Source organism: Pristiophorus japonicus, chromosome 20 (genome assembly GCF_044704955.1).
Source record: "Pristiophorus japonicus isolate sPriJap1 chromosome 20, sPriJap1.hap1, whole genome shotgun sequence".
In the NCBI taxonomy this organism is placed as follows: Eukaryota; Metazoa; Chordata; class Chondrichthyes; family Pristiophoridae; genus Pristiophorus; species Pristiophorus japonicus.
This window is the reverse complement of record NC_091996.1, coordinates 31,473,596-31,499,933: the sequence shown is the minus strand read 5'-3', so window position 1 is coordinate 31,499,933 and position 26,338 is coordinate 31,473,596. Positions and strand designations below refer to the sequence as shown.

Genomic DNA, 26,338 nt, shown 5'->3' with positions numbered 1-26,338 from the left:
CTGTTAAATCCAGAATTTCAATTCCACATTAATGGAAACCCTCCACATATCAAAATCTCTACTTTATTTCATTCTCCTCCTCAAAGTATCTCACAGATAGATCGACAAAAGAACATAGTACTCCCTAGAAACAGATGGATGTATATGTATGTATAAATGAAATAACACAAGACATAACGAAAGCAACATGACTACTCACAATGGGAACAACCTACACAAGTCAACAGGTTGAATGTGTTAAAGCCATCAAAAGAACAAATTGTCTAAATATTTCCATGCAATAAAAGCAGTAACATATCAAAAACCTACTTCCATGTACATGGTACTCGAAAATTCATGCTGGGCCTCGATTGAAAATTTATCTCGAATCCTAGCCTTCAAATTTAACAGCTTATTCTTACTCCCCAATATAGCATGCGTCAAAGATGAAAACTCTCTGAAGCTTTGTCCATAAAGTATTCATGAAACTAGTCTTTGAAAGTAAAAAGATCAGCCAGTTAAAGAAACTGGAAGTTCACTTCAACATGCAAGGAAATGGAAGGAAATGGAGCATCCAAGTTGTGAATGGAAAAGTAGTGAGCATCCTGTGTTTTTTCTTGCCTACGATACTTTCCCCTCCAAAGTCAAAAGTGGAACGTGAGCTCCAACTTGGCAGTGCAATGTAAGGCAGGCCTGTTGAAGAATTTCCAGAACCAACTGTCCAATGCAGCTGTCGTTTATGCAAAGTTCTGCCTTCCTTTACATTTTAATGTAGCATGTGGTTTGCTTTTACAAATACATATAAAAAGTTTTTTGCAATCATAAATCTTCACAAGCACATTGGGGATAGATGTTTTTAAGGTTATAAAATGTCAGCACTCATGAATATATACAGGAATCATTGGTTTACTGATATAGGTGGAACATTTCTGCTGTTCAATACTTACAGCGAGTTGTAAGTGTGTGTAAGGGATAGGTTTACTATTATGTTATAAACATCAAACAGCTGAACTATTCCTCCATTATTAGTTCTGATGGATCTGAACGTTTTGTATTTTGTATGTAACATTGTATTTCCGAAAACAAGTACTTTTCTGTCCTACCCTGCATGTGAAACAGTTTTAGTTAAATTTTGCACATGTAGAAATGCTGCAGTTCCAGTAGAGAATTGTGTTAGCCTGAAGTTGAGGAAATTTTAGAGAAGGGTCTAAAGGTTCGTGAAGTAAAGCACATTTTAGCAACAGCTAGCCTAAGCTAGCAATTTTTATGACAGTACAGAAATTACTTCCACCCAACACAGCATGGAAAAGGTGTAAGGGAATGGTAGAAATGTAAACCAAACCTTATTTCTGCCTCAAGTACAACGTTCTGCCTGATGGCAGAGAACTTGCTGATACGTGGAGAATTCCTTCCCTCCCCCCACAAAATAAATCCTTGGTTTTCCATAATTGGTGTGAATCCTACTTACTTTTGACTGAATCCATTTCAGCTGAGTTACCCAGCTAAAACTGCACATCTTACCAACATAAAGCATTTGTAACTTTCCCACTACTTACCCAGCTAGCACCATCCCATCCAATGGCTTGTAGAGTACAGGTTCGCCCCTGTGAGACCAACTGGGCTGGCTGGCCAATATTCAACATGGACCTTAAGTAATGCAGATCTGACTGGTTCAGGTATTGGATTGAGTCTGCCATTGAGGGTTGATTCTTTTCCAATTTTCCAACCCCAGGTGTAGATAGAACTCTGTTTTCATTGTGTGCTATCCTACTGGGAGGTGGTGGAAAGTAGTAGGGGCAATGAGTGTTTTGGGGATCAAATTTAGCAACCTATTTCCTTGATTATTAATATATGTTATTTCATGTTAATCTTTTATCTCTTTGAAAGCTAGAAAACTGAGAGATAGTCTCAGTTTTAGATAGGTAGGAGATGTGTAATTATGTGTAAGAATCCGAATCTGACAGAAAAGGGCATTTGCAGGCAGGTAGATGGATTATTTGCCCAACTTCTGCCCAGCGAATGCTCTTGAAATTCTTGTGCCTGGAAAAGAAAGCCAATACTCACCCCCACACCAAAAGATGTTTCCCATTCAAGGTCAGGGACAGGCTTTTGAAGCCCAGGATTTGGTGGCAGCTTCGAGATTTCTGGGTCTGGGAAGGTCTGATGGGGAGTGGGCAGGGAGAGGGGGGGCTGTGGGGGAGACCACTTTTTGGATTTGTGTAGCTGGGCTGGGAAGGTCTGGAGGAGAGGGAGGGAGGGAAGGGTGTTCTGAGGCTAAAGAAATGAGACACTAGGCATGGCAAAACTGTGCCAGCTGTGGGTGCAACTGAGGCCTATGCTGGCAACAGAGACTCCATTTAAAGAATGTTAAATTAAAACAGGCCAAGAAATTTGAAATTAAAATATTGGAACATAATAAAAATATAGGTATGAAAAGTAAGTATAATGTAGTATACACAGATTATCCAGGTGTTGCCCCAGGCATAACACAGACAATATATGTGAACATCAAGTGCATGCTAGTCGCAAGACTTTTAATATATTAAAGATTTTCTTTTATTTGTTAATGCATAACTGATGGGGAGTAAAAGCATAAAATAATGCAGAATGAAATAAGGCTGTTCGGTCTACTGTTACAGTTGCGCCCACAAACATGTACTGTTGCCTTATGGAAGATTACACTGCACTTATGTGATGTCCTGAAGGAAGTGAAATGGTTTAAACTCAAACATTACTCCGTGATCTTCCATGGTAACCAAGCAAAACTGCAGGAAATACCACAATCTACATACATATTTGACCTTGAATAGAAGGTTATAATTCAATTTGAGTCTTCTCTTGAACCTGTTAGCAATTACATTTGATTCAATATTCATCCTCGTGGTTTGATATGATTGCAATTGTTCAACTGAATTACCGTAACTTTTCTACTACCATCTATGTATTTTACTGGTGAGTGTGGTTTTGTAGTCACGAATTGCAAAATCAGAAGCGAAATATGCAAGCGATTCTCAGCAGTGAATGACAGAGTTAGCTGATAACCACTTATCTTACCCTTAGCAGCATTAACTGTTTCTCAAGCACTGAAAAGTCCTGGCTGTATGGTTGTATACATAACTTCTGGCTTATGTCAATATCTCTGATGCAATTTTTTTTACATTATATGTAATATTAGGTCCATCTCCTAAAGGGTCAGAAAATGTTTTAAGTGAATGTGTGCAAATCAATAATTATGGTACACATGGTTCTTGCAAATAAATTATGAGCAGTGTTCCATTGGCAGTTGTCATGCTTGTTGAGATTTCTGGGGATCACTCAAGCTTTATCATGTAATAAATGAATATTTTGTGCTCCATTATGTATCCTATTTATACTACAAAGGTGCAAACATTTCAGGCATTCATTCGTTTATTGCACACTAAAGCAGTTAATCTGCTTAAGATCATGAGCTGACTTCTGTAAACATAATAAAATATTTTCACTGTGGCCATGAAATATTTCACTAACAAACTTGTAATAATACTAGTAGTGCAGTTGAGAACTATTTTACACTTTTTATGCTTAAGCAGCTGATTCAGTACAAAATGTTAAGCTATGTTTAGCTAAACAAATAATAGATTAGTACAGCGTTTGTCAAGCTAAGATTAAGGAGCATACAGATGATGTCAATAGCGCTTCTGCATTGTACACCGTTCATCTGGGTGTGGTGACTTAATTAACCCATCGCAAAAAGTGCCTTTTACGTACGGACTGCAGAATTAATGAAAATTACCCTTCTTATTGTGCACTTCCAAGAACTTGCTTTCAAAGTGAATGAGAATAGGTTTTGCCTCGAAAGTCTATGCTTTTGAGGGAACCTCAGTTCAATCAGTTAGAAGTCTAACTCACAAGCAGGAAGCTATGAGCTCAGTGCTATCGGTTACCTGAACTCCGTTGCCTCAACTGAATGAGATTTGTTAGTTCTCAGCTGGGCTGCTATATGGTGTAATGAGCTAAAGCAAGCTAAGTACATTTATATTGGAGGTAAAAACTGATATCTAATTTTTTCTGTGCTCCTCTAGGCCAGCCCTCTCAGCAACCACCTTGCCAGTTCAAAGCTCAGAGACTTGCTGATTTCCAGGTAGTGCTTGATCTAAATCAACAGACCCTTTACAGAATCCAGAAGAATCGATTCATGCTGAGTGCCTGGAAGTTCCATGAACCAAATCTTCTCCAATCAATAGAAAATGATGAGAAACATTTAATTCTTCTGCTGTGTTTTGTGATGGAAGAAGAAAATACATACGGAAATTTCCTGTTCCAGAAGAGCAACAATCTTGTATTTTAATAACATATCATTACACTTCTGCTTTCAGTGTCCAGTAATGAGATGGAACTTGTCCTTGCTAAGGTACCTCCACAAGGTGTTCAACAGACATATCTGTGTGGGTTTTGTTAAACCAGCGAAAGGTTCACATGCTGTTGTGATAAGACTAGGTGTGCAGTTAACCTACCATTTGTTTATGTACCTGACTACTACAATAATACCAATCTACAGAAGAAAGAAATGCTGAAATGATAATCAGACTGCCCAAAGTTCAAATCTGTTTATGTGCCAGGATTTATATGTTTGGGACCATAATCCACAGGTCTAGACCTTGTCCTGTGAGGGAGGCACCCACTTGAAGACGAGCGATATAAAGTGCATTTGTTATCCACCGATAAAACGCTTGTCTCTTGATTTAGGTCATTACAAACTTCCTGATCAATGGTTTATGTTTTGGGATAATGGAAAGTATGCTAGTGATTACTGCATTGGAAGATTAGTCTACAAAGGCTTCATAGAGTGTTATGTCAGATTGCTGATGGTTGCTGCCATCAATCCCAAGATCCAAAAGCAGTGCTGCGTCTCTATCGCTGATTCTATATGAAGAGAAGAATCCTGATTGGAGTGACTTGGAAGCTTTCTGTTGATGCTGATGGGAACATTGTCTAAATGGTCTACAAGTGGCTTGTCTAAAAGATGAGAGCTGTACTGACTACACCTGAGATTTTTTCCAATTCAAAATAAAACCCAGTTTCCTCAGATGGAAGGGAGCAGAAACAAAGGCATTCCAATGCAATAATGTAAAATGGTAAAGAACTTCAGTTTCTCTTTTTGGAGTTATTTCTGCGAAAGTGTGGGTATAACCGAAGCAAAATTTTAAAAAAATGAGCCAACTTAATGCACTCTCTTTGTAATTGTGCACTACTCTCGAGGTTATAAAAATGCTTTTACATTTGTATCTCATGTTTAAAAACACATTATTTTCACAAGAGCTAGAATAATGGAATGTTTTTTCAATACATATAGTCTACTCCTGATAATCCTGATTTTTGTTAAAAAATTTCACTAATCGATTAATTGAATTAAGCAATTAAATAAATTAACACAGCAAAGCGAAATTTAGTGCTTAAAGACATGATTACCAAATCATTTGAATTATGAATAGACTGTCGTACCTACTTCTGTCCAGCTAACTGGCTGAGATGATGAATTTTGGAAAATAATGTCAAAGGTAAAATTCACATATTTCCAACACAACCCCAAAGGTTTTAACTTTCACTTCATTTATAGCAACACACAATTTCACATCTGCCATGCAAAATAATAAGTGGACAACAGCTCTGGTTGGCCGAGAATACTACTAAAATACTGAGAAGTGTCACATTATGGTTTCTCGACATGAAGCAGTTTACTTTGGTGCATAAATAAGATTTCATGTATGTGTTTTAGCTGCTATCCACAGGAATGTTCACACATCACTGAGAGAAAGGTCTTACAGTCTAAACCCTTTCCAGATGACATAGAGCGAACATGTTTTTAATTAAGCAGATTCAGGAAAATGACAGCTCGATGTCAGAAGAGCAAGGCCTTGACAACGGCAGGAAGTCTCGAGACTGCAAACGTCTTGTCTACTGGAACCCTGGTCACTGAACTGTATAGAAACAGAAAGGCCACTCCATCCAAGAAAACTGGTAATTTTTTAATATGTTCAGAAGCCAGATAGGAACAAAAGCTGTCACACAGCTTATATTGAAAATCTGTGGCTACAAAGCTTAATTAACAAGATCACATCTTGCTTTCAATCTTCAAAATTACTCTGGAAACGTCCAGCTAAGATGTCAAATAAATTCACTTTAGACACGATGAACAAACTAGCAGGAGTCTGAGAACATTAAATGAATGTTCCATATGCACAGGGGAGCCATCAAGAGTAGCCAAATGTGAGAAGTAGGAAATGAATTGATGATGATAGGTAATGCAGTCTGATTGTGGAATATAGAATTATTCAATGAATCATAGTACAACATGAACAAGTATCAAATAGAAGTACATAGCTAAGTTAGTTTCATCAATTAATATTTAGAAAAACATGTTGCTGAACTGTATTAGCACAATTTTCTGATAATTTCGTTAACTGTATCTTTTTTTCCCAAAAGTTCTTATGTTGCACTGTCAAATACCAATAGATCATTCCCTAAACAAACACATGTCTTTCAACTAATATTAGAAAGCTTTCCATAAAATATGTTACACAATCCTCACTTTTAAGCTTGGTTAAAACTGTGCATTACATTTGTATCTACAGTATTCCTTAAGTTCATTAAAAAAAATATGTATATAGTTTTCTTTAGGGAGATGTTTCAAAATGTATGGCTTGATGGCTAAATTTTATATTTATATGCAGTCTATAGAATAAGAAAATTAAAAGTGTAAGTTATGACATTCCAAAAGCAAAGAATTCCTTTCCACAAAAGGGCATTTCATCTTCAAAATGTGGTAAAGATAAGAAATCTGGGCCAGTTATGTTTCTGATGTGTATTGCTGTATACTTGCATTCAGCTTTAGAGGGTCTTCATACTGACCACTCACTAAAAGTCTTGTACACAGCAAGATCCCACAAAAAGCAAATGAGACAAATAGCTTACCAGTCTGTTTTTGACGGCACTGGCTGGAGGAAGAATTTTAGCCAGGACACCAAGAGACCTCCTTGCTCTTCTTCAAATAGTGCCATGGAAACCTGAACAGGCAGATTAGGTTTAACATCTGATTCAACAGATGTCACCTCTTGACAATTCAGTACTGCACTGGAGTGTCAGCCTACATTACGTGTTCAAGTAAAAGAACTACCAAATGAGCCAAGCTGAAATGGTTTATTATAAAACAGGATTCTTGTCTTTTGAAGTACCACAAATCATAGTGCAATTATTTCTTCTCATTCTGTGGTAGGACAAGACAGAATGCTTGGTTTGTGAATTGAGGCAAAAACTTTGATAGAGGTACAACGTCTCGAATCTGGCTGTTTGAAAACCGGACATTTTTAAGGCAACCAAGATGGTGACATTGGGCGGCGAGGGATGAGGAAGCCGGTAAAAACTGCAGTGCCGGGGGGCCACAGGTAGCGAGGAGCGGAGGATCGGCGGGCGGCGAGGAGCGCCAACAGCGAAGTCCAAAACATGGAAAAACCCGAAAACCCAGCACAATCTCAGTCCCAAGGTTGCCAGATTTCAGACGTACAGGTGCAGCGTCGAGAACCCGGAGTTCCCGAATCCAGAATGTTCCAGAATCAAGACCGATCAGTGCTGGATCATCCGGAATCCATAAAATATTCCGGAATCCGGACCCGATGACCCTGCCGACCTCGGGGCCCCGCCGCTGTCCTTAACTCGGGTCCTCCTCGCGGCCAGCCCGAAAACTTCCTTGGCGAGGCCCGCCCAAACACCACCTCTGCAGACCTGGCCAGCCCGACAACCTCCTCGACAGAAGCCGCCCGGATACCTCCTCCGTGGGAATTCCCCCCCCCCCCCCCCCGCCCCACTCCAATCCCCCTTTCTGAGGTTCCGAAATCCAGAAATACCTGAACCTGACTTCAGAAAACAAATCGAAAGTCCGGAAAAGCCCGGAATCCAGAACAGCCTTGGTCTCAAGGGTTTTGGATTTTAGGCGCTGCACCTGTATTGATTTTCTGGTCCAAAATCCGGAAAAATCCGTAAACTGGCACGGTCTCAGTCCTGAGGTTGTCGGATTTCACATGTTGTACCTGTACTAAAATCAACTCTGAAAAAAATAATTACAATTATTCAGGAACTTCGTTTTGAGAGGGATGAAAGGAGTATTTGCAATTATAAACGTTTTCAAATGTGTGATTACGTAGCAGAATGTTCTCAGCATTATGGAAATTTTGTAACTAGCTCAATAATCAGCATCTCTATTTATCTGTATAATATTGTGCTAGGGATTTAAAATGTGCAACTAGTCTATTCTATGGTTCCATCAAGTTTCTCTACTGCAGTTAGCATCATGTTTTAACTGAAGATATACTTAAACAAGCATTTGGGAAATGCAACCCACTCATATCTGCAGCAACCGCTTCTGATAATTCACATATCTTGTATGTGCTGGATCTATTTCAGAGATAATTTAAACATTCAATAATGACTCCTTTTAACAATATCCTGAATTGGGGACTGTAGTTCTCGTATTGGACTGTTCAGCCACCCAAGGATTCATTTTAAGAGTGGAAGCAAGTCTTCCTCGATTCCGAGGGACTGCCTATGATGATGATGAATGTAAAGCTAACACTACTATTTCAACAAAACAAGAGATATGATGCTTACTCCATAACTGGTGTTGAAAATGCTCAGGAGGACGCTGAAAAAGCACGAGTAGTCTCAGTGGCCCCGACACTAGACATGTCCAACCAAAGCAGAAGAACAAACAAAGCCAATAGAACATTGAACCGCAAAGCCAAACACAGTAGCATACGAGACAGCGGAGATAGTGATCAAAGTTTCCAGTGCTCTGATTAGACCGCACTTTGAATATTGGATCTAGTTCCGGACACTCAGAAAGAGGCATTCAAGTGCTAGAGGCATTGCAGAAAAGAGACACAGAGGTCTGAGTTATGATGAAAGACTGGATAGACTTGAACCTTTCAGCATAGAAAGTAGGTATCGTTCTGGTAATCTTATAGAGTATAGATCATTATCGGTATAGGAAGAGTTAACCCAACATATTACTTTAAATTAATGGGAGTAGAACTAAGGACACAAGTTCAAACTAGTGAAAGGTAATTTTTGGACTGACATCCGGGAATTCTTCACACACACAAAGTAACCAACATATGGCATAAACAACCAGGTAGATAAGTGGAGGCAAAAACCCTGGAATGATTTGGACGATACAAAAGGTGGACATTAAGATTTCTGTGGATGGATGTCCTTCCTTATCTGTAATTATCTTGTGACCTTGTGAAATGTAATATGCAGCAAAAATATAACCATCCACTGACTTCTTCTTACATAGGTGAAAGAAGGAGTACTTGCATTTATATGACAATTTCCATGTCCTTGTGACTTTGCAATAGGAGTGCTCACTGAACAAATTATAAAAAGATAAAGTACAGAAATTCAAACACAAGAAAAGTCTAACTTTTTTTTAGCATTCCTTTCTGGCTCTGCTAAATACGTGCAATTCAATAAACACCAGGTCAGATTCCCCACTTACTGTGAAGCACCCGATAGAACTGCATGTAATCACTCTTAATTACAACATAAATATTTAGCACAGTGCATTTCCACCACATTAGTCAATTAATTCACTTGACTTTTATTTGGAATATACCCCACCACAATGCAAACTAAAAGTGGTAAAATCTGCTCGTGAACACTATATTGACAACATGAGTTAGGATGAATTATTAACTTCCATCCTCACAACCCACTGTCTAGAATGGAAGGAGGATCAGGATGTTAATAAATGGGCCAGTTGCCACATTTTGACTGCCCCTTCTAAATCTTGCTCAGAACTTGCTCCCAGATCACTAATATATATGGGAGCACAATTATTAAAACGTTAAGTGAATTTATTTGAATTGATCCATAATCCCTGAATACTAAAGAGGAAGCCATTAGCATGTTCCTCAGCCACCTCATGTTACCTTCTGGTTAGAAGCAGCCTGGAGATATTCCATGAGGTGGCATCAAGTTCTATTCCAGTGTAATCATAAATGGCAAAGATGGGCTAGAGCCAACTCTCCGATGCATGTCACTGGATGCATTAGTGGGAGTTCAACACAAAATGTTTGATTCCCCCAGGCAATTTCCAACCAGAAGTCTGAAAGCATAAAGAACTAGTCCAATGGGAAACGGAGAAACATCGTTTCTAACATTTAGGAATGTTGCACTATATCTTCCCTTCAAGTGAGGTCATGGAACCTCACTTCCTGCATGATTAAATCGGTACCCAGATCATACTGAATATGGCTTGAACTTTGTAATATTAAACTGGGATGGCAAGTGACATCAAAACAATTTAGTACCTTTTTCATGCATGAAATATTCATGTAGGTCAAAGCTTTGCTATTAGCTGGCAACTACCCAAGATCCATAATAACTGACGTGCACCTATCCCTACCAAGTTAACAATACCCTTAACATTAACCCAAATTCTGTTCAGATAGCCATATGTAGCCAGACTAAAATGGTGCTTAATCAGTTATTAAGCATATAAAAATCTTCATTAAATTAAGCACATTTCGTTCTTTGCACAAAAACTTGTCGCAATTGAATCTTAATTAAAGCCACACTGTTGTACAAAGGAAAGCTTCCCTGGGATGGTTTTGAAAGTCAGTTCTTTAAAGGTCACTCTTAGTTCTCATTCTATGTGCTAGTGGGTGGTAAAAATATAAATTCACATTTGAACAGATTACCTTATTAAATAAATCTAATTAACAGTAACAGGGCTCAGGGGTAAAATCTGCTCCTTTAGTTTATAAAAGTGTAAAAAAGGAATTTTGTTTATGTAAAACCAGCAAAGCAGCTGTGGTTTATTTTTAGAAAATACATAGGTGATAAAATTGCTGCTAAATTAATTTATTCAGACAAACATAGTCTGTGCCTCACAAATTTTAAACGGGGTCATGTCAGACTGCATAAATCAGTCACTGTGTTTGTTAATCTGGAATAAGTGTATTCTTAATAATTACCAGTCTTATGGCCAGTTACTCTAAAAAGCACATTGACAAGTCGTTTATTTGTCATATTTAAAAATATACTTAAATCAATCCTACCAACATAATTTATTTTTGGGGAATAGCCAATAGTTTTGTTTTGTCCATCCACACCTGTGCTCCCAGCAGCAGGGTTTAATGTGTTACCCCTTAGAATTCCTTTGTCAGAAAGTCGTTGAATGCATAATCTATGGTCCCAAAGCAAAAGCTCTTGCGGCTTGTACCAGTGTCCCTGGAACTCCTACCAGCATGCACCTGAAAGAAAGCTGGCAGCCACAACCCTTATGTGTTAATTACACATATGAAGCCTATTATGCAAAGAAAGGGCACCTGCTGGCAGCGAAAATGAATAGAACCTGCCCTTCCTGTGCAGTGAGTAAATCGAAGGCTCATTTCAACAGGAGATAATAGTTTTCAGATTACATTCCATGTAATCCTGAGACGGCTGTGTATTTAACATTTAAATCATCCACAGGGAACAGTCTCCTTCCATTTAAATGTTTCAAGCCCCTATCACTTCACTTAAAACTCTAGTTATCCCTGCTGGCAACTGATTTAATGACTTTTTGGATGTTGCCAGAGTAAATATGAGGCTATATACCATATTATTATACCTTTGTAATGAGAAGCCAAATGTGATAAGTGGTATCAGAGGGTCATAGATTTGAAGAATACTGCCCTCAATATGGCACCCCAATGGAATGATTCTGGCACGTTAACATAACAGGGAAGACTATGGAGTTTAAAACTGTAGTGGACATCCTGTCACTAATTCACATTCCTTTTTGAAAATTTGCAAATTCAAAACGCTATCTGCCAAGCTGAAATTTGGTGGTTATATCTCAGAACAATCAATAACTAACCACCAGTAAGAGGGTTAGCAATGTAGGTCAATAAGTACCACAATGCAAAGCGGCTCAGAAAATGCCCCATTTCTACTCACTAAATCCAAGTAAAAGATAGCGCTATGGGAACCCATATGGGTCCAAGCTACGCTTGCCTTTTCATGTCTTTGTTTCAATCCTACTCACCTACTCACCCTGATCTTTTTCCAGTATATTGATGACTGGATTCCTGCTCTCGCCCTGAACTGGAAAATTGAATCAACTATGCTTCTTCCACCCCTCCCTTACCGTCACGTGGTCCATCTCCGACTCTTCCCTTCCTCAGCTTCTCCATCCCCACTCGGGATAGGGCATTCACAAATGTCTCCTATAAGTCCATCGACTCCCACAGCTCCCTTGATTATACTTCCTCCCAGCCCACTTCCTATAAGGACTCCAATCCATTCTCCCAGTTGCTCCATCTCCAATGTATCTGTTCCGACGATGCCAACTTCCACACCGATGTTTTGGAAATGTCTTCCTTTTTCCTCAGCCGAGGATTGCCCTCCACTCTGGCTGACAGGGCCCTCGAATGTGACCGTCAACTTTCCCGCACTTTCGCTTTCATTCTTTCCCCTCCCTCCCAGGAACATGATTGGGACCCCCTTGTCCTCACCTTCCTCTGCACCAGCCTTCACATTCAATGGAGCTATTTCCACAGTGCCACCACCAAATACATCTTCCTTTTCAGCATTCTGAAGGGACCGTTCTCTCTAACACCCTGATCCCAAGCAAGCGCAGGAGAGGCAATACCTGCTCTTTCACCTCTTCCCTTCCAACCGGCCAAGGCCTCAAACACGACTGGGTGAAACAGCAATTTACTAGTACTTCTTTCCATTTAGTGGTCTCCGCTACATTGGGCAGAACACAGGTTGGGTAATTGCTTTGCTGAACTGCTCAGTCCGCAAGTGTAACTCTGGGCTTTCCTGTTGCTTGCCACTTTAATTCTCTAGCCCACTCCGACCTTTCAGTCCTGACCTCCTACATTGTTCCAATGAAGCTCAACGCAAGTTCAAGGAACCACATCATATCTTTCTACTGGAAACTTTACAGCCGATCCGCCTTAACCATGAGTTTAACAACTTTACATCTTAACCACCGCTCTCATTTTCTGTCCGACAGCAGATGCTGGTAATGGGAGCATGGTTGCACCAGGGCCACTGGAAGTGGAGGTGGTGTTGGCAGGTGCTTGGGATAGGAATCCCCTATTGGTACACGGCTGGTGGGGTGGATGGAATCCCTGGGGCCTACCTGCCTTGCATCCATCACATTCCTGGGCAATGGCAGCTCTCTCTGCTTTGTCAGATTTTCCATGCATCCTTCTCCCTCTGCTATAACGATTTACACTTTCTCTGGACCCATCTCATGTTTCTACCTTCTTCTTCTTAGGCAGTCCCCCGGAGTCGAGGATGACTTACTTCCACACTAAAATGAGTTCTAAGGTGATTGATGAGACCAATGCGGGATCTACAGTCTCTGTCACAGGTGGGGCAGACCGTAGTTGGAGGGACGGGTAGGTGGGGTGCTTGATTTGTCGTACATTCCTTCCGCTTTTTGTACTTGTCTTCCGCATTCTCCCGACGAAGAGACTCGAAGTGTTCAGTGCCTTCTCGGATGCTCCTCCTCCATTTTGAGCAGTCTTGGACCAGCGATTCCCAAGAGACAGTGGGGCTGTTGCATTTTTTCGAGGAGGCTTTGAGGGTGTCCTTGAAGCGTTTTCTCTGCCCTCCTGGGACTCACTTGCCATGAAGTAGCTCGGAGTAGAGTGCTCGTTTCAGAAGTCTAGCGTCGGGCATGCGGACAAGGTGGCACGCCCACCGGAGCTGGTGGAGCGTGGTCAATGCCTCGATGCTGGGGATGTTGGCCTGAGAGAGAACGCTGGCATTGGTGTGCCTACCCTGCCAATGAATTTGCAGGATTTTGCGGAGGCAGCATTGGTGGTACTTCTCCAGTGCTTTGAGGTGCCTACTACACATAATCCATGTCTCAGAAGCATATAGGAGGGCGGATATCACTACTGTCCTGTAGACCATGAGCTCGGTGCCGGGTTTGAGATCCTGGTCTCCGAACACTCTTTTCCTTAGATGGCCGCACTGGCACACTGAAGGCAGTGTTGGACTTCGTCATCGATGTCTGCTCTTGCTGATAGTAGGCTCCAAGGTATGGGAAGTGGTCCACATTGTCCAAAGTCTCATCGTGGATCTTGATAACCGGGGAGCAGTACTGTGTGGCGGGGGCAGGTTTGTCTTACTGATGTTTAATCTGAGGCTCAAACTCTCGTATGCTTCAGTGACGGCGTCAATGATGGTTTGGAGTTCGGACTCCGAATGTGCACAAATGCAAGCGTCATCTGCATATTGTAATTCAATGACAGAGGTTGGAGCAACCTTGGATCTGGCCTGGAGGCATCGGAGGTTGAACAATTTCCCGCTTGTCCTGTAGATTAGCTGCACACCAGCGGTGAGCTTGTTAAGGGTCAGATGAAGCACTGCAGCGAGGAAGATTGAGAAGAGCGTTGGTGCGATGACACAGCCTTGCTTGACCCCAGTCTGCACTTGTATTGGGTCTGTGGTGGATCCGTTAGTAAGAATTACGGCTTGCATGTCATCGTGAAGCAGGTGGAGGATGGTGACAAATTTTTGAGGGCAGCCGAATTTGAGAAGGGCACTCCATAATCCCTCACGGTTGACAGAATCGAAGGCCTTTGTGAGGTCAAAGAAAGCTATGTACAGAGGTTGATGTTCTCCCTACATTTTTCTTGGATTTGTTGCGTGGTGGAGATCATGTCCATTGTGCCCCTTAGTATGCGGAATCCACATTGCGATTCAGGGAGGAGCTCTTCAGCTGCTGGGAGGAGACTATTGAGGAGGATTCTTGCGATGATTTTCCCTGCGGCAGACAGCAGGGAAACTCCTCTGTAATTACCGGTCAGATTTGTCCCCTTGCTTGAAGATGGTCACGATTACGGCGTCTCGGAGATCTCCTGGCATGCTCTCCTCATTCCAGATAAGAGAGAGGAGGTCATGGATTCATGCCCAGAGTACTGCTCCGCCATGCTTTAGTACTGTGGCGGGGGTTCCATCTGCTCCTGAGGTCTTCTTGTTTTTCAGTTGTCGGATGGTCTTTTCAACCTCATGCCGAGATGGTGATGGGTAGCATACTGTGGGATGGCGTCAAGGGCACTCACGTCTAAGACAGAGTTTTGGTTGAGGAGATCTGCGAAGTGCTCCTTCCAGTGGAATAGGACCTTGAGCCGTAGGTGAGCTTGACTGCGCTAAAAAATCCGCGCATGTCGTGATTGTTGGCTAGATGCTGGATCTCCTGCACTTTTTCCACCCACCATTTGTTCTTTAGGACACGATTTTTTGTTAGACTTTGGCCTTCAGTTGTCTGTAGGTCTGCTTTCTTTCACTCGAGTTGTGGAGTTGTTTCCAATTCAGAAATGCCATGCATTTGCGGTTTATTAGCTCCTGGATCTCCTGGTCGGTCTCATCGAACTAGTCTTGATGTTTTCTGATAGAGTAACCAAGAGTCTCTTCGCAGGTGCTAATTATGGTGGACCATGAGGGAAGACCAGATACTATGGACACTCTGCAGCTCCGGTTCATTGGAGGTCGTCTGTGAGGCATTGGCCAGCATTGAACTTTTTGTGGCAGCATTTCTGTTGCCCCTGCCGTTTTGAGGCTATGTTGATGGAGATAACAGAGCGGATTAGACGAAGGTCAGTCCAGCAGTCATCAGTTCCTGTCACGGCACAAGTGATGCGGACGTCCTTGCAGTCCCTCACTCAGACGATGAAGTAGTCTAGCAGATGCCAGTGCCTGGAACGAGGGTGTTGTCAGGAGGCCTTGTAATTGTCTTTCTGATGAAACAAGGTGTTGGTTATGACAAAACCATGTTCTGAACATTTCGTCAGGAGGAGGATATCATTGGAGTTGGTTTTCCCTACCCTTCCCTGCCAATCCAGAGGTCTGTGTCCTTTCCAACTCTGACATTAAAGTCGCCAAGGAGAATCAGCTTGTCGCTCGTTTCGATACTTATCCGATTTTCACCTCCTTTTAGCTTGCACCATCACCCCCTTTTGTCATTTAGTCACTCCTGCCTCCACCTGATTGCAGTCTGTTCTCTTTTGTTCTCTTGTGCTCCCTTCTCTCTCGCTCTGTACTTGCTTAAAAACTGTTCGTCTCGAACATCTTCCATTTCTTGTGGCTGCCGCATGAATTTTCTGAAAGCTGGGGGAATGACTCCCATGACTTTTTAGTATTTCTCGGAGCTCCCTTCATTTATTTTTTCTTACAAACTTATGGATGTGAGCATGGTTTTTTTCTGTGGGATCTCCAGATATTATTTGCTGTGAGATCTCAGAGTATTATTTCCTGTGGGATCGCCGAGTATTATTTGCTGAAGGATCTCCGGATATTATTTGCTGTGGGATCTCCAGGTATTATTTGAAGTAATGTGGGAAGAAAAAGCAATATATGGCAGTGTAGATTTACAAAAATGATACCTAGGCTTAAGGGTTAAATTATGAGGAGAGATTGCATAAACTTGGCTTTTAATCCCTTACATTTAGAAGGTTGAGGGGTGAAGTAATTGAGGCATTCAAAATGATAAAGGGATTTGATAGGGTAGGTACAGGAAAATGACTTCCTCTGGTGGGGAATCCAGAGCAAGAGGGCATAATCTTAAAATTAGTGCAAGGCTGTTTAGAAGTCAAATCAGGAAGCACTTTTCAAACAAACGGTAGTGAAAATTTGGGAACTCGTTGTGGATGCTGGTTTCATTTAAATTTTCAAGCTTGAGATTGATAAGATTTTTGTTGGCCAAGGGCATCAAGGGATATAGAAGAAAAGGTGGTTTATATGGACTTGAGTTACAGATCAGCCATGGTACAATTGAATGGCAGAATCGGCTTGAGAGGTTGAATGGACTACTCCTGTTCCTAATTGGAATTCGATTTGTACCTGTCAAGAAAGTACTTTTTGTATATTAATCAGTGCACTTTGCTCATGCGCACTATGAACAGCTGAAAAATACATGGAAGTGGGGGGGAAGGAGAGGCTTTGTAGTTACTTCGTAGCTATGTATTTTTCAGTACAATAATGAATCTACATTTCACTTTTAATTTTTAGCTGGATGACAGCTTTTTACTGTTACCAGATAGAGTTTCTCATGCTGCTAAACAAAAAAGCCAGTTAACACCGAGATGTCTCACCTGCCTGGGTGAAAAGCCAGGTATCAAGTGGCAGTTATTGGGTTTAATGAGCAAAAACAAAAACAAAGGGAATTAAAGAATTTGTATCATTCAGATTCTGAAAGTCAGTACATGAATCATCAAGCATAACTATAATGGCGAACGGTATTCGAGTCCTCAGAACTATCTGGTCACAGATTTCATTTGACCAAGTATTCTTGTTGCAATGTGTCAGGGAAATTCTGAGAAAGCTTAAAGGAATGGCATTGACCATTTTATTAAATATATTCCATTTCTTAGGTTAATACGGTTGACCCCAATTTAAACTGCTATCCAGCAGGGAGCCACACTCTCAGGGAATATGGATCAGAGATTCAGGAATACAGTGTCCCTTCGAGCATAGCGTCCCTGCTGGGAGCACAAGACCACAGGATTGTGCCTACAATGGATTTAATTACATTTTAAAACAGGAAGTTTGAAGAAGTAGGAGACACAGCTTTGTGTAAAATGTACTTTCTGTAAGTAGAAATTATTTTATTATTGTGGCTAAACACTTTGCATAAGTGTGCCACAAGTGAAGACTAATTTTAAAATATTTTTTTCAATGGATTTTGGTAATGAGCTTCAATGATCTTACATAATTATATACACCCACCCCTGCAGAAGCGACACACAATGGAATTCATGTGGAGGTGGGGATGATCCAAAATAAGGAATGGGTGTCATTTCTGGTTGAAAGTGCAAAAACATCAGGGCTGATTTTTGTATAATAAATGGTTAAGAAGTAGTGCAAACCTTGTCAGAATGGCAATGCGCAAAAAGCATTCAACTTTCATGGGTCAACTATTTGCATAATTATGCACAGTTCCAGATGCAGATTTGGACAGGTGCTGGAAAAACACCCCAGCATTACAGCATGCCTAGAAGGAGGCGGAGGCTGGTACGGACCTACAGCTGATCAATACAGTCCCTGCTGTGACAGTCCTATGTGGCATGGAAGCTGCAGGTGCCACAGCTGTGCACCTGGCTCTCTGCTGACCCACACCCTGTGAAGACAGTTCCCCACAGATTTTGGCAAGAAGATAGTGCCAGCAAATATGGTTGGTGGCATCTTGGCGCTCTGGCCAATCAGGCTTTGTTGGCTGATGTTCAACGTGGCTTCTTTCATGTATAATCTCGCTCATTGTATCAAGCAGATGAGCGAGATGTCTCTGAAGAATCGTTAACATTGTCGTTTGTCAAGGACTGGGTGTCATCAGGTCCAATGTCCTGGCTTCCTTTGGGAACAAGAGCCTCCTTGGACACCAATTATTTGCCACAGCAAAATCTGATCAACTCTGTCTCCATATGTGGATGCTTAGGTAATAGCGGGTGGCCACAGAGTATATCTTATGCCGTCTGACCTGCTGAAATCACTCTGTAGATCCTACTCTTCTTCTGAAAACATCTGATAGGGAGATTCCCATCAAGCCCAATGGTGCCAATAATAATGGTTGGGCCAAAAAATTACACCAATTGGCACAAAGAATCATTAAAACCGAAATGCCAGCAGAGAGGGAAAATAGCAGTAATGAAGAGAAACAGTTCAGAAGTTAGATTAAAACTGTTGAGTGCATTTTCTGCTTCCCTCCCCCTCTGCTATTCTGCTGTAACCATTTATAAATCCTCTGGACCCATCCTTTGTATCTTTACCTGTCCCATTTTGCCTTGTACCATTATCCCTTTTTGCCATTTAATCATGTGTTGAATCTCCACATCAATGTTTGCTCTTGTTGATAAGAGGCTCCCGAGGTATGGGAAATGGTCAACGCTGTTGAGGGCCGCGCCGTAGACCTTGATGACTCGGGGGCAGTGCTGTGCAGCAAGGAGACAGGCTCGTGGAGGACCTTTGTCTTAGATGTTTAGCGTAAAGCCCATGCTTTTATATGCCTCAGTAAATACATTGACTATATCCTGGAGTTCAGCCTCAGAATGTGCGCAGACGTAGGCGTCATCCGCGTACTGTAGCTCAACGACAGAGGTTGGGGTGATCTTGGACCTGGTCTGGAGGCGGCGTAGGTTAAACAGCTTCGCACTGGTTCTGAGGTTTAGTTCGACTCCAGCGGGGAGCTTGCTGACTGCGAGGTGGAGCATGGTAGTGAGGAAGATTGAGAAGAGGGTTGGAGCGATGATGCAGCCCCGTTTGACCCCGGTCCGGACGTGGATTGGGTCTGTAATGGATCCGTTGGTAAGGATCACGGCCTGCATGTCGTCGTGGAGCAGGCAAAGGATGTTGACAAACTTTTGAGGGCATCCGAAACGGAGGACGATGCTCCGTAGACCCTCGCGGTTGACAGTGTCAAAGGCCATGTATAAGGCCGCTCCCTGCATTTTTCCTGCAGCTGTCGCGGTGCAAAGATCATGTCCGTTGTGCCCCGTAGGGGACGAAATCTGCACTGTGATTCCGGGAGGAGCTCCTCGGCCACAGGGAGAAGACGGTTGAGGAGAACTCTAGCGACAACTTTCCCAGTGGCTGATAGCAGGGAGATTCCCCTGTAGTTGCCGCAGTCAGACTTGTCCCCCTTTTTAAAGATAGTCACGATCACTGCATCTCTGAGATCTCCCGGCATGCTCTCCTCCTTCCAGACGAGAGAGATGAGGTCATGTATCCGCGCCAACAGCTCCTCTCCGCCATACTTTAGCACCTCAGCAGGGATTCCATACGCTCCCGTAGCCTTGTTATTCTTGAGCTGTTTGATGGCTTTTCCTACCTCGTGCAATGTTGGGGTTTCACTGAGATGGTGGCAGGTCGCATGATGTGGGATGGAGTCGAGAACACTCGAGTCAAAGGCAGAGTCTCAATTGAGGAGATCTTCGAAGTGCTCCTTCCAGCGGGCCCTGACTGTCTCGGTGTCCTTGATGAGTGTTTCCCCGTTCTTGGCCAGGAGTGGGGTAGGGCCTTGGGAGTTTGGACCGTAGGTGGCCTTGACTGCGATGAAGAATCCTCGCACATCATGGCCGGCGGCCAGTTGTTGTATCTCCTGTGCTTTCTCTATCTACCACCTGTTCTTTAGGTCCCGGGTTTTTTGATGGACCTCAGCCTTGAGCCATCTGTAGTGTTACTTTGCTGCTCCCGAGTTGGTTTGTTGCTTGAGGCTCAGAAATGCTCTGCGCTTGCGATCTATTAGGACTTAAAAAACACGTATACATATACACGAATCATAGCAAAAATTGTCTTTATTTGGAATTTCATAAGTGGTTGATTAAACTAAAAGTTAGTGGATCGACAGCAGTTCCAACAATTTCCTTAAATACATCCTCTAGTGAGGATTTAATTTTTGGATTTGCTCTTCATCCATCATGCAGACATTTCCCTCAACAGCCAAATTTATGAACTGCATGAATATTTTAAGAATAGACAGCACTAAAATTATTTAAAAAACGAGACAACAGAAACATGCAGCAATTTTTTTTAATATAAAGTCTTTCGATACAACCAGTGAGTTCATGTGTGTCAGATGGAAAAATGTTTCTCCAAATTAGTTTTTATATTTTTGTTTAATGAAAAAGGTTCCAGTTAATCAGCTTTGTGACTTGTTTTCCTTGTGTAAATCCTCTTGAGCATTATTTGTTCTAACCCTGTACTCTACATACACACAAACCACTTGCAATACAAAACTCGTTATAGGTTTGAATCGGCTCTCTAATTTAATCACTGACGAAACAAAGAACTTCCATTGATACAGTGCCTTTGATTATACGAGGACACCCCAAAGCACTAATAAAGATCAGTGGGTGCATTGTGAATAAAGTAATACATAAATATAAATAAAAAATTGTATCCCTTGTGCCCAGCAAATTGGTTAGCTGGTCATGTGATTACCAGGGACCAATCGGTGTGTTCTCCACCCAATTCTCAAGCGCCAGCCTCTGTGTTTCGCCTTGCTTGTAACCTCTTGGCCAAGCCTCAACCTCCTTGCTCATTTTACATCCAAGCCCCACTTGTTCCAAGCCCCAATCCCATCTTCAAACGTTGGTCTTCCTACTCCTTCCAAGTTCAATCCTAGACCTTGACCGCCCCCACCCCCCTACTCCACCCCATTCCCTCCAAAACATTACCTCTTTGCCTGCATTTGGTTGCAGCTGAACACTGATTCCAGGACCCTGGCTGTCTGTCTGGCTGAGTCTCCCCTTGCCTCCTGTGACAGACCCTCATCATAGGTGGATCCTCGAAACGAGGATGACTTGCTTCCATGCCAAAAAAGGATGAGTTCACAGGTGTTTTGAACGAAGTACCTTAGCCCACTGTTGCATACCAGCCCATCTCTCGGATTCTCTTTCACACATGCCATTCATACATGCCAGTATGCGTTTGATAAAGTGCCACATAATAGGCTTGCCAGCAAAGTTGAAGCTCATGGAATAAAAGGGACAGTGGCAGCATGGATATGAAATTGGCTAAGTGACAGGAAACAGAGAGTAGTGGTGAATGGTTGTTTATCGGACTGGATGGACGTGTACAGTGGGGTTCCCAGGGGTCGATACTAGGACCACTGCTTTTCTTGATATATATTAATGACTTAGACGGGTGTACAGGGCACAATTTCAAAATTTGCAGATGGCACAAAACTTGGAAGTATAGTGAACAGTGAGGAGGATAGTGATAGACTTCAAGAGGACATAGACAGACTGGTGGAATGGGTGGACACGTGGCAGATGAAATTTAACGCAGAAAAGTACGAAGTGATACATTTTGGTCGGAAGAACGAGGAGAGCAAGATAAATTAAAGGGTACAATTCTAAAGGTGGTGCATGACAGAGATCTGGGGGTATATGTGCACAAATTGTTGAAGGTAGCAGGGCAGGTTGAGAAAGCGGTGAAAAAGGCATACAGGATCCTGGGCTTCATGAATAGAGGCATAGAGTACAAAAGCAAGGAAGTTAGGACGAACCTTTATAAAACCCTGGTTCGGCCTCAATGGAGTAGTGTGTCCAATTCCAGACACTGTACTTTAGAAAGGATGTGAAGGCCTTGGAGAGGGCATAGAAAAGATTTACAAGGTTCCAGGGATGAGGGACTTCAATTACGTGCATAGACTGGAGAAGCTGGGGTTGTTCTCCTTAGAGCAGAGAAGGTTGAGAAGAGATCTGATAGAGGTGTTCAAAATCATGAGGGGTCTAGGCAGAGTAGATCGAGAGAAACTGTTCCCATTGGAGGAAGGGTCGAGAACCAGAGGACACAGATTTAAGGTGATTGGCAGATGCGGCAGAAGAACTAAAGGCGACATGAGGAAAAACTTTTTAATGCAACGAGTTGCATTAGGATCTGGAATGTGCTGCCTGAAAGGATGGTGGAGACAGATTCAATCATGGCTTTCAAAAGGGAATTGGATAAGTACCTGAAGGAAAAGAAATTGCAGGGCTACGGGGAAAGAGCGGAGGAGTGGGACTAGCTGAGGTGCTCTTGCAGAGAGCTGGCACGGACTCGACGGGCGAAATGGCCTCCTTCTGTGCTATAACTATTCTATGATTCTACGGTCTAGACCAATTGACTGGGAGTAGAGGTTCATACCAGCTGCAGGTTCTGATCCCGTTTCCCCCATTCAACCTATGCTTCCTCCCAACTCCATGTCCCATTCACTTTTTTTGTAATCAGCAGCTATTAGGAAAAGAGGAAAAAAAAGAGTAAGAAACATACAGTAAGAGTGAGATAAACACACACACAAAGAGAGACATACAGAGAAAAGAGTGGAAGACATAAAGTGCAAGAGACGCTGATGAAAAGAGGAAGCGAGAAGGAGGTCTGAGACAAACAATAATATAAAGGTATCAAGGAAAGTTCATGAGGGAGAGAGAGAAAAAGACAGAGGAAAACAAATAATTAGAAAGGGCAAAGAAGCAGACACAGTTACACAAAGTTACAGGTAGTTTTTAATGTTGTCCTTGATCAATGGGAGATCAGTTAGTATGCAGAAAGAAACTAAAGACAAACAATAGTGCAAGAATGTGTATAACAATTATATAACCGAAAATCGTTAAAATGTTCTTAGCAACATATCCTTCCATCAATATCAACAGCAAGCCATTGAAGTGATGGTGCTTGTTTGTTTGCAGCAGGAAGCAATGCGGACAATATTTTACACTCCTTTGTGGCAACTTGTTCTACGAAAGGGTCGAACTAATATTGAGTCAAAAATGATGCATGTGCCAATTTGGTTATGACCTGCTGAGAAGAAATAATTCAGGGCAACAATCTCTCAGTGCCTCAGGATAAACACAGGCTGCTCTATCAAGGGAAGAAATTGAACACTGTCATGCTTACACTGCCTTTCCTTTACAAGATATTTCTCTAAAATGATTCAGCGAGTAAAAGTTCAGTGTAACAGTGGAATCAATAAAATGCAATTACAAACTGAACACAAAACAATGGTAGCATTCAGCCAGTGAGCATGAAGGTAAATGGTAAAGTTACACTTGGACATTTTTTCAAATTAAAAATCTGTTTTGCAGCATTTTCTAAAGATTCTGGAAAAAAAGCTATAGTAGGAAACAAAGCACTGCGACTGAATGAGCAAAACATCGGATGAAGAATGGTTAACATTGAATGCAACACGATTGACTGATGCTCACTCAAAAGGGCTATCATTTTACTGCAATACTACCAAGAGACCAGACAATATTAAACTTGCGCTGTACTGTGTGCTGAACACACGTGCCACTATGATGAAGTTGAAGGAGATTTACTCTAAAAAGCCTGAGACAAATCAAAAATCTGATGTCGACACCAAAAGACAAATTTAGTGTTACGTACGTGATTGGTGGAAGTCATAAGAAAATTTATTAATACCTGTAGTGGTACATTTTACTCCAAAAACCTGCACCTAAAACTCAAAAGCCAGGATATCAAATGGAAACTTTATGAATGTAAACAATGGGGACACACAAGATCCTTAAACAAAATCAGCTCAGTGGTGCACATAAAGAAAGACTGGATTTATATAGTGCCTTTCACGATCACCGGATGCCACAAAGTGTTTTACAGCCAATGAAGTACTTTTGGAGTGTAGTTAGTCACTGTTGTAATGTTGGAAACATTACAACAGTGTTGCCAGAGAAATATACTTTATTTAATCAATGGAGGACAGTGAGAATACGTTCTAATCCTTTCACCCCCAATTTGTCAGATTCTTAATATGAAGGCAGAGAGAGAGGCGAAAAGGAATTTGGTTGATAGCTGTGGGGTTCCTGTCTCTGGAAAGAAAGATTTCTCCAATTGGAGTGAGTAACATTTACAAAAGTCCTAGAACTAGCAGAGTAAGTTGGAGAAGCAATAATATGAATTTGGAAGACTGCAGGAGGGAGTACATGATGCACAACATGCAGGTGCTTCAGAGTGAAGTGACAAACCAATCATAGGCATCATAGGCAGTCCCTTGGAATCGAGGAAGACTTCCTTCCACTCTTAACATGACTTCTTAGGTGGCTGAACAGTCCAATGTGAGAGCCACAGTCCCTGTCACAGGTGGGACAGATAGTCGTTGAGGGAAGGAGTGGGTGGGACTGGTTTGCCGTGTGCTCGGTCCGCAGTCTGCGCTTGATTTCTGCATGCTCTCAGCGACGAGACTCAAGGTGCTCGGCGCCCTCCCGGATGCACTTCCTCCACTTAGGGCGATCTTTGGCCAAGGTCTCCGAGGTGTCAGTGGGGATGTTGCACTTTATCAGGGAGGCTTTGAGGATGTCCTTGTAACGTTTCCGCTGCCCACCTTTGGCTCATTTGCCATGAAGGAGCTCATAGAAACATAGAAACATAGAAAATAGGTGCAGGAGCAGGCCATTCAGCCCTTCTAGCCTGCACCGCCATTCAATGAGTTCATGGCTGAACATGAAACTTCAGTACCCCCTTCCTGCTTTCTCGCCATAACCCTTGATCCCCCGAGTAGTAAGGACTTCATCTAACTCCCTTTTGAATATATTTAGTGAATTGGCCTCAACTACTTTCTGTGGTAGAGAATTCCACAGGTTCACCACTCTCTGGGTGAAGAAGTTTCTCCTCATCTCGGTCCTAAATGGCTTACCCCTTATCCTCAGACTGTGACCCCTGGTTCTGGACTTCCCCAACATTGGGAACATTCTTTCTGCATCTAACCTGTCTAAACCCGTCAGAATTTTAAACGTTTCTATGAGGTCCCCTCTCATTCTTCTGAACTCCAGTGAATACAATCCCAATTGATCCAATCTTTCTTGATAGGTCAGTCCCGCCATCCCGGGAATCAGTCTGGTGAACCTTCGCTGCACTCCCTCAATAGCAAGAATGTCCTTCCTCAAGTTAGGAGACCAAAACTGTACACAATACTCCAGGTGTGGCCTCACCAAGGCCCTGTACAACTGTAGCAACACCTCCCTGCCCCTGTATTCAAATCCCCTCGCTATGAAGGCCAACATGCCATTTGCTTTCTTAACCGCCTGCTGTACCTGCATGCCAACCTTTAATGACTGATGTACCATGACACCCAGGTCTCGTTGCACCTTCCCTTTTCCTAATCTGTCACCATTCAGATAATAGTCTGTCTCTCTGTTTTTACCACCAAAGTGGATAACCTCACATTTATCCACATTATACTTCATCTGCCATGCATTTGCCCACTCACCTAACCTATCCAAGTCACTCTGCAGCCTAATAGCATCCTCCTCGCAGCTCACACTGCCACCCAACTTAGTATCATCCGCAAATTTGGAGATACTGCATTTAACCCCCTCGTCTAAATCATTAATGTACAATGTAAACAGCTGGGGCCCCAGCACAGAACCTTGCGGCACTCCACTAGTCACTGCCTGCCATTCTGAAAAGTACCCGTTTACTCCTACTCTTTGCTTCCTGTCTGACAACCAGTTCTCAATCCACGTCAGCACACTACCCCCAATCCCATGTGCTTTAACTTTGCACATTAATCTCTTGTGTGGGACCTTGTCGAAAGCCTTCTGAAAGTCCAAATATACCACATCAACTGGTTCTCCCTTGTCCACTTTACTGGAAACATCCTCAAAAAATTCCAGAAGATTTGTCAAGCATGATTTCCCTTTCACAAATCCATGCTGACTTGGACCTATCATGTCACCATTTTCCAGATGCACTGCTATGACATCCTTAATAATTGATTCCATCACTTTACCCACTACTGAGGTCAGGCTGACCGGTCTATAATTCCCTGTTTTCTCTCTCCCTCCTTTTTTAAAAAGTGGGGTTACATTGGCTACCCTCCACTCCATAG

At 42.3% G+C, this 26,338-nt stretch overlaps 1 protein-coding gene across 8 annotated transcripts in view; it reads right to left on the bottom strand.

Moving 5' to 3' along the window:
• Positions 1-26,338, bottom strand: part of dennd1a (DENN/MADD domain containing 1A) — a 604,632-nt gene that overhangs the window by 231,132 nt on the left and 347,162 nt on the right. The gene's annotated exons all lie outside the window — the stretch shown is intronic.